General features: G+C 45.1%; 1 pseudogene; it reads left to right on the top strand.

The window, feature by feature from the left end:
• The first annotated feature begins 6047 nt into the window (after positions 1 to 6047).
• Positions 6048 to 7325, top strand: LOC150004560 (large ribosomal subunit protein uL3 pseudogene; annotated as a pseudogene).
• Positions 7326 to 8878: the final 1553 nt, after the last annotated feature.

The raw sequence follows: 8878 nt of genomic DNA, 5'->3' as shown, positions 1-8878 counted from the left end.
GGAGACTTCAACGCAAGAGTAGGAGCCGACCACATGGCCTGGCCCACCTGCCTTGGAAACTTTGGGAGAGGAAAGATCAATGGGAATGGTCAGCGACTGCTTGAGCTTTCTTGTCACCACAGCCTGTGCGTGACAAACACATTCTTCAAGTGCAAAGAGATCCACCAGGTGTCATGGAGGCACCCCCGCTCCCGCCACTGGCACCAGCTTGACCTCGTCATCACCAGAAGAACGGATATTGGCAGCACCCTCCTCACCCGCAGCTACCACAGTGCAGACTGCGACACGGACCATGCCCTCGTGGTAAGCAAGGTGCGCATAACGTCGAAGAGGTTGCACCACTCCAAGATGAAGGGTCGCCCACGCATCAACACCAGTTGTGCCAGCAACCCAGTTAAGACCCAGCAATTCATCAACAGGATGGAAGATGCACTCGGCGAGGGAATGGCGGCAGACGACATTATCGAATCCAATTGGTCACGTCTCTGCGACGCCATATACAACTCTGCCATTATTGCTTACGGGAAGAAAGAGCGGAAGAACGCTGACTGGTACGAGGCTCACTGGGAAGAAATGGAACCCGTGATCGAGGCTAAGAGGAAGGCCCTACTGACTTACAAGGCCACGCCCACTCCCAGTACACTTCAAGCTCTACGGGCTGCCAGGAACAAAGTCCAGAAGACCGCCCGCCACTGTGCCAACACCTATTGGCTAAACCTGTGCAGAAGCATCCAGGAAGCCGCCGATATAGGCAACGCACGAGGAATGTATGAGGGTATCAAGAAGGCAACAGGCCCAATCCCCTCCAAGATCGCCCCCCTTAAGTCCAAGACAGGTGAGGTCATCACTGACCAGGAACAGCAAATGCGGCGGTGGACCGAGCACTACCTCGAGCTGTACGCGACGAGGAACACCGTAACAGACACTGCTCTTAACGCCATCCCAGACCTACCAGTCATGGAGGAGCTAGACACCCCACCTACTGCGGCAGAGCTCGGCAAAACCATTGACCGCCTCGCTTGCGGGAAAGCACCAGGAAGCGACGGAATCCCTCCAGAAATCCTAAAGAGCGGGAAACCAGTCCTGCTACAGCCGCTCCACCATCTACTCTGTCTCTGCTGGAAGGAGGGTTACATCCCCCAGGATATGAGAGACGCCAACATTATCACCATGTACAAGAACATAGGAGACCGCAGCGACTGCAACAACTACCGGGGCATCTCTCTCCTCAGCGTCGTCGGCAAAGTATTCGCCCGGGTCGCTCTTGCCCGCCTGCAGACCCTTGCCTCCCACGTCTACCCAGAGTCCCAGTGTGGCTTCAGAGCTGGCCGATCAACAGTGGACATGATCTTCTCCCTACACCAGCTGCAGGAGAAGTGTCACGAGCAGCATAAACCACTCTACCTCACCTTTATCGACCTCACGAAGGCGTTTGATCTGGTCAGTCGAAGCGGACTCTTCAGCTTGCTACGGAAGATTGGCTGTCCACCACATCTGCTTGCTGTGGTCATGTCCTTTCACGACAACATGCACAGCACGGTGTCCTACAACGGCGCAACCTCTGAGGCCTTCCCAGTCAGCAGCGGAGTAAAGCAGGGCTGCGTCCTCGCGCCTACGCTGTTCGGAATCTTCTTCTCCATGCTCCTCCAATACGCCTTTAAGGACTGCAGCGAGGGTGTCTTCATTCACACCAGATCCGATGGCAAGCTCTACAACCTGGCCCGTCTACGAGCCAAGACCAAAGTCAAAGAGGTGCTCATCCGTGAGGTGCTCTTCGCCGACGACGCAGCCTTGACATCACACTCCGAAGAGGGACTCCAGCAATTAGTCACTTGCCTTTCCCACGCATGCAAGGAGTTCGGACTAGCCATCAGCCTGACGAAGACGAACGTTATGGCTCAAGGCACGGGGACTCCCCCATGCATCACCATCGACGGATACACCCTGGAGGTTGTCAACGATTTCACTTACCTCGGGTCCACCATCTCGAGCTCTCTGTCAGTCGACTTGGAGGTCAATTGGAGAATCGCCAGGGCAGCCAGTTATGGCCAAACTGAACTGGCGAGCGTGGAACAATTCCAGCCTCACTGAGAAAACCAGACTGCGCATCTACCAAGCCTGCGTACTCAGCACTCTCCTCTATGGCAGCGAGACGTGGACCACCTACGCAAGGCACGAAAGGAAACTCAACAGCTTCCACATGAGGTGCCTGCGACGCATCCTGCATGTCGCCTGGCAGGATAAGGTCCCCAACACCGAGGTGCTGAAGCGAGCCAACATGAGCAGTTTGCATGTAGTTCTTAGTGAGAGACGCCTCAGGTGGCTCGGCCATGTCAAAAGAATGGATGCAGGCCGTATTCCCAAAGACCTCCTCTATGGCGAGCTAGCAGAAGGCCAGAGGATGACAGGGCGCCCAAAACTGCGGTTCAAAGACATCTGCAAAAAGGACATGACACAATGCTCCATCGATCTCAACACATGGGAAGTTCAAGCAGACGACCGCCTAGCCTGGAGGCTCGCGGTCAGGCAAGGTACGTCACGCGCAGAGGCTGCGCGCAACGAGGAGGCGGTCCAGAAAAGATCGAGGCGGAAGCAGCGTCTACAGCAGCAACAACAGCCATCTGCCTTCACCTGTAACAAGTGCGGCAGGGATTGTCACTCCCGAGTCGGACTGCACAGTCATTCTCGGCGGTGCAGATAGACTCTCAAGAAGCTACGCCATCGTCTCTTGGGACGGACAGCTGCCGACGATGACAAGAGACCTACCTCAGATCAAAAGATCTACACAAACTGAAAGTGAAGGAATGGAAAAAATATTTCAAGAAACAGACACAAAAAATGGTGTGCATGTCAATACTTAGACAAAATAGATTTCACAACAAAGGCCATAAAAAGAGACAAAGAAGGACATTTCATAATACTTAAGGGAAACATCCATGAAAAAGATATAACCCCGGTAAACATATATGCACCTAACATAGGAGTACCCAACTATATAAGGAAAATCTTGGAAGATTACAAGAAGGAAATTAACAGAAACACACTCATAGTGTGGGACTTTAACAACCCATTGTCAACAATGGACAGATCCTCAAACAAAGAAACATGAAGGACGTTGAAGCATTGAAAAACACTCTGTATCAAATGGACTTAATTGATGTATATAAAACCTTTCACCCCAGAGAATCAAAACGTATACTCTTTTCAAGTGCCCATGGAACATTCTCAAAGATAGACCACATGATAGGACATAAAACAAGCCACAAAAATTCAATTGAAAATATATATTAGGCATCTAGTCAGATCACAATGGCCTGAAACTGGAAATCAACTTCAAGAAAAAAACTCAAAAGCATTCAAACTCATGGAGAATGAATAACATGCTATTAAATAATGAATGGGTTAACAATGACATTAAGGAAGAAATCAAAAAGTTTCTGGAAACAAATGATAATGAACACACAAAAATCCAATCTGGATCCAGCCAGCAACACATTAAAAATATCATACACCACGATTAAGTAGGATTCATTCCAGGGATGCAAGGATGGTTTAATATTCACAAATCAATAAATGTAATACACTATATAAACAAAATGAAAGACAAAAATCACATTAACATATCAATAGATGCTGAAAAAGCATTTCATAAAGTACAACACCCATTTATTATGAAAACACTGAGCAAAGTGAGAGTAGAGGGAGCATAGTTCAACATTATAAAGGCCATATATGAGAAGTCTGAAGCCAACATCATACTCAATCGGCAAAAACTAAAGGCATTCCCCTTAAGATCAGGAACAAGACAAGGCTGTACATTCTCACCACTCCTATTTAACATAGTTTTGGAAGTTTCACCCATAGCAACCAGACAAGAAAAAGAAATCAAAAGCATCCAAACTGAAAAAAGGAAGTAAAACTGTCATTATTTGCAGATGACATTATAGTGTACATAGAAAACTCTATAGATGCCACAAAAAACTACTCGACCTTATAAGTGAATTTAGCAAAATAGCAGGGTACAAAGTCAATATTCAGAAATTGAAGGCATTTCTGTACACAAACAATAAAATATCAGAGATAGAATTTAGAAAAATCCCACTTAGTATATCAACAAGAAAAGTAAAATACTTAGGAATAAACTTAACCAAGGAGGTAAAAAACCTCTACTTAGAAAACTACAGATCACTGAAGACAGAAATTAAGGAAGATACATGGATAGGAAGAATAAACACCATTAAAATATCCATACTACCCAAAGCAATTTATAGATTCAATGCAACCCCTATGAAAATACCAATGACATATTTCACAAACCTAGAACAAATACTTTAAAAATTTATATGGAACCAAAAAAGATCCTGAATAGTTGCAGCAATTTTAAGAAAGAAGATCAGAGAAGGAGAAATCACAATACCTGATATCAAACTATACTACAAGGCTACTGTAATCAGAACAGACCGGTACTGACATAAGAACAGATATATAGATCAATGGAACAGAATAGAGAGCCCAGAAGTAAACCTAGGTCTATAAGAACAACTAATATTTGACAAAGGGGGAAGGAACATCAAATAGAGTGAAAAGAGCTTCTTCAACAAATGGTGCTGGGAGAACTGGACAGGGACATGCCAAAAAAATTAAACTAGACCACCAACTTACACCATACACCAGAATAAACTCAATATGAATAGAAGACTTATGTAAGCTGTGATCCCATTAAAGTCCTAGAGGAAAACAGGCAGAAAAATATCAGATATCCTACATAACCACATTTTCACCAATATATCTTCTAAGGCAAGGGAAATAAAAGAAAGAATAAACAAATGGGACTACATCAAACTAAAGTGTTTCTGTTCAGCAAAAGAAAAAATCAGCAAGATGAAAAAGGAACCAACCATATGGGAAAACATATTTGCCAATTATACCTCAGATAAGGGTTTGACCTCCAAAATATATAAAGAATTTATAAGACGCAACACCAAAAAGACATTCAACCTAATTTAAAAATGGGCAAAGGACCTGAATAAACATCTTTTCAAATAGGACATACAGAGGGTTCAAAGGCATATGAAAGAATGCTCCACATCACTAGAGATGCAAATTAAAGCCACAATGAAATACCACTTCACACCAGTCTGAATAGTCATCATAAACAAATCAACAAACAACAAGAGCTGGCGAGGATGCAGAGAAAAGGGAACCCTAGTGCACTATTGGTGGGAATTCAGATTGGTGCAGCCACTATGGAAAACAGTATGGAATTTCTTCAAATATCTGAGAATGGAACTGCCTTTTTAACCACCAATCCATTGCTAGGATTGTACCCAAAGAATCCTGAAATGCCAATTCAAAAGAACCTATGCACCGCTATGTTCATAGCAGCACTATTCACAATAGTCAAGTGTGGGAAACAGCCTAAGTATCCATCTGTAGATGAGTGGATTAAAAACTGTGGTACATTTACACAATGGAATACTATGCAGCAGAAAGCAAGAAGGAACTCCTACCATTTGCAATAACATGGATGGAACTAGAGAGAATTATGCTTAGCAAAGTAAGCCAGGCAGTGAAAGACAAACACCATATGATATCACCTAATGAACACCAACAAATGAACAAAATAGAACCAGAGGCAAGTAAACAAGGAGCAGACTGACAGTGACCACGGGAGAGGAGAGAAGGGAGAAGGGGGGAAAAAGGGAAAGGTTCTAGTCAAGGAACTATTATAAATGACCCACAGACATGGACAACAGGGTAATGAGGTGGGAATTCATTATGGGAGAAGGGGTGGGCAGGGTGTGTGAGCAATGGAGGGAAAAGTAGGATAAGTGTAATAGAAAATACAATAAATAAACTTAAAATACAGGAGGGTAAATATATTTGCCTATATTTTCTTTTTTTCCTTTTTTTTTTCAAATTGCTACATTTATACAAATGTACGTATTTTTAAAAAGGAACATTAATACAATTGACCATGTTCATCTTTTTTGGTCTTTATAAAAAGTTCAAAAAATTTGTTCACTAAAATTCCAATATGGCTCTACCGGCGGCGTTTGGTGGCGGAATGTCTCACAGGAAGTTCTCCGCTCCCAGGCATGGGTCCCTGGGCTTCTTGCCTCGGAAGCGCAGCAGCCGTCACCGTGGGAAGGTGAAGAGCTTCCCCAAGGATGACTCCTCTAAGCCTGTGCACCTCACAGCCTTCCTGGGCTAAAAGGCTGGCATGACCCACATCGTGCGGGAGGTTGATAGGCCGGGATCCAAGGTGAACAAGAAGGAAGTTGTGGAGGCTGTGACCATTGTGGAGACTCCGCCCATGGTGGTTGTGGGCATTGTGGGCTACGTGGAAACCCCTCGAGGCCTTCGTACCTTCAAAACTGTCTTTGCCGAGCATATCAGTGACGAATGCAAGAGGCGCTTCTATAAGAACTGGCATAAATCTAAGAAGAAGGCCTTCACCAAATACTGCAAGAAGTGGCAGGATGACGACGGCAAGAAGCAGCTTGAGAAGGACTTCAGCAGCATGAAGAAGTACTGCCAGGTCATCCACGTCATCGCCCACACCCAGATGCGCCTGCTTCCTCTGCGCCAGAAGAAGGCCCACCTCATGGAGATCCAGGTGAATGGAGGCACGGTGGCCGAAAAACTGGACTGGGCCCGTGAGAGGCTAGAGCAGCAGGTCCCTGTGAACCAGGTGTTTGCGCAGGACGAGATGATTGATGTCATTGGGGTGACCAAGGGCAAAGGGTACAAAGGGGTCACCAGCCGCTGGCACACCAAGAAGCTGCCCTGCAAGACCCACCGAGGGCTGCGCAAGGTTGCCTGTATCGGGGCCTGGCACCCTGCCCGGGTGGCCTTCTCTGTGGCCCGGGCTGGGCAGAAAGGCTACCATCACCGCACTGAGATCAACAAGAAGATCTACAACATCAGCCAGGGCTACCTCATCAAGGACAGCAAGCTGATCAAGAACAACGCCTCCACTGACTACGACCTGTCTGACAAGAGCATCAATCCTCTGGGTGGTTTTGTCCACTACGGTGAAGTGACCAATGACTTCGTCATGCTGAAAGGCTGCGTGGTGGGAACCAAGAAGCGAGTGCTCACCCTCCGCAAGTCCTTGCTGGTGCAGACCAAATGGCGGGCCCTGGAGAAGATTGACCTGAAGTTTATCGACACCACCTCCAAGTTTGGCCATGGCCGCTTCCAGACAATGGAGGAGAAGAAAGCATTCATGGGACCACTTAAGAAAGACCGAATTGCAAAGGAAGAAGGAGCTTAATGTTAGGAACAGATTGTATAGCTGGTGGGTTCTCAATAAAAATTATTTTCCAGTAAAAATAAATAAATAAATAAATAAATAAAATTCCAATATGTTTTTTAAAAATATTTTATTGATAATATTGTTACAATAGTTCCAATTTTTTCCCCTTTGCTCCACTCTTCCCAGTACCCCCCTTCCCCCAGCAATCCCACCCATCTTAGTTCATGTCCGTGGGTCATGAATACAAGTTCTCTGGCTTCACCCTTTCCTTTAATATTCTTTTTTAAAAATTAATTAATTTTTTATAACAATAAAAAATAACAATCCCCCCTTTCAGACTTAAGACCCTTTATAATCTTATAAAAAACGATGGTCGAAGGTCTCGTGCTCCTCTAGCTGCTTCAAGCTGAGCATGGTCATTGTCCTACCTACTCTTTGGTCCAGAAATCCCTAATAAGAGTTGGGGTGTGGAGGGGAGGGTGACCTTTCCACATGGAGAAGGATCTTTCAGACTTCAGGTCAGTTGGCTGTCCCCAGAAAACAGTGTGCTTGCTTTAACAGGCTGGTATCCTTGTTGTATTCTGGGGGCAACAGATTTGGCAACAGGGTTAAAAGGCATCATTCTATCCATAACCACAAGATGACAAAAGGCAGGGATTAAATTTTCAGTGTTCCATATAGGAAAAAAAAGCTTCTTTGAAGGAAGGTGTGCAAGGCACATCACATCTGTCCAAAGCCCTTTTGCCCACTATACTTAGTTTGGACTGAGGGGACTGTTTTAGGTTTCCCCCCTCTCATACCTCTGGGCCATTTCTGTCCAAGCCATTAGGATAGAAAAGAGAACCCAGTTTTAAAGTGAGCCCACAGAACACCCCATACTTCCCCAATGCAGCCACTTAGTTCAGTAAAACCGTTGAGTCTCAGGAGGCAGTGATGCAGACAGGATTAAGAGAAGCCTATACATACAATCACTCAGGTAATTAGATCATAGGCTTATGCCCTAATAAAACAGAACACACATGTTGGTTTATGCAACATAGCCCACAAACCAGTCTCTAAGTCAGCGAGACTGTCGTATTAGAAAGACATTCAGTTCCAAGGCATTTGACATTCTTCTTGCCTGTAAATTAAACATCTTTGAAAATACCACAGACATAGTTTAATTTTCAAATCAAAACAAACTTTAAATGAGGATAAACTTTAAAGACAGTTAGCTGTGCTAGTTTATAGTCTACCACTGAGTATTGTGATTTTCCTTGAATCACATTTTTTCTCCTTAAGATCACCCTCCTTGTCTTTAAAGGGACTGCATTAAGTCCAGTTTTAACTTACCCTGTTTGTTTGCATAAACACAAGAGCAGCAAATGATCAGATATGATCTTTAACTCTGCTTTGCTGCAACTTACACAAGGAACCTTTAGGGTGACTTTCATTCTGCCCTTCAGGGCACAGAAGCTGAGCCATATACCTGCCATTCAGCCTTGCCTGAAAACACCTGTCTTTCGAAGTCCTTCAGGTTTTCCATTGTGTCTTAAGGTCCCTCTAGCCATCTTTCAGGAAAGGAACCTTCGTTCCTTCCCTAGAGAGATTGCCATGGACTGCACAGCCAACCAAGGT

Source organism: Furipterus horrens, unplaced genomic scaffold (genome assembly GCF_987537825.1).
Source record: "Furipterus horrens unplaced genomic scaffold, mFurHor1.1.pri manual_scaffold_7, whole genome shotgun sequence".
NCBI lineage: Eukaryota > Metazoa > Chordata > Mammalia > Chiroptera > Furipteridae > Furipterus > Furipterus horrens.
Note: the sequence above shows the minus strand (reverse complement) of the source record. Positions and strands in the feature narration are given on the sequence as shown.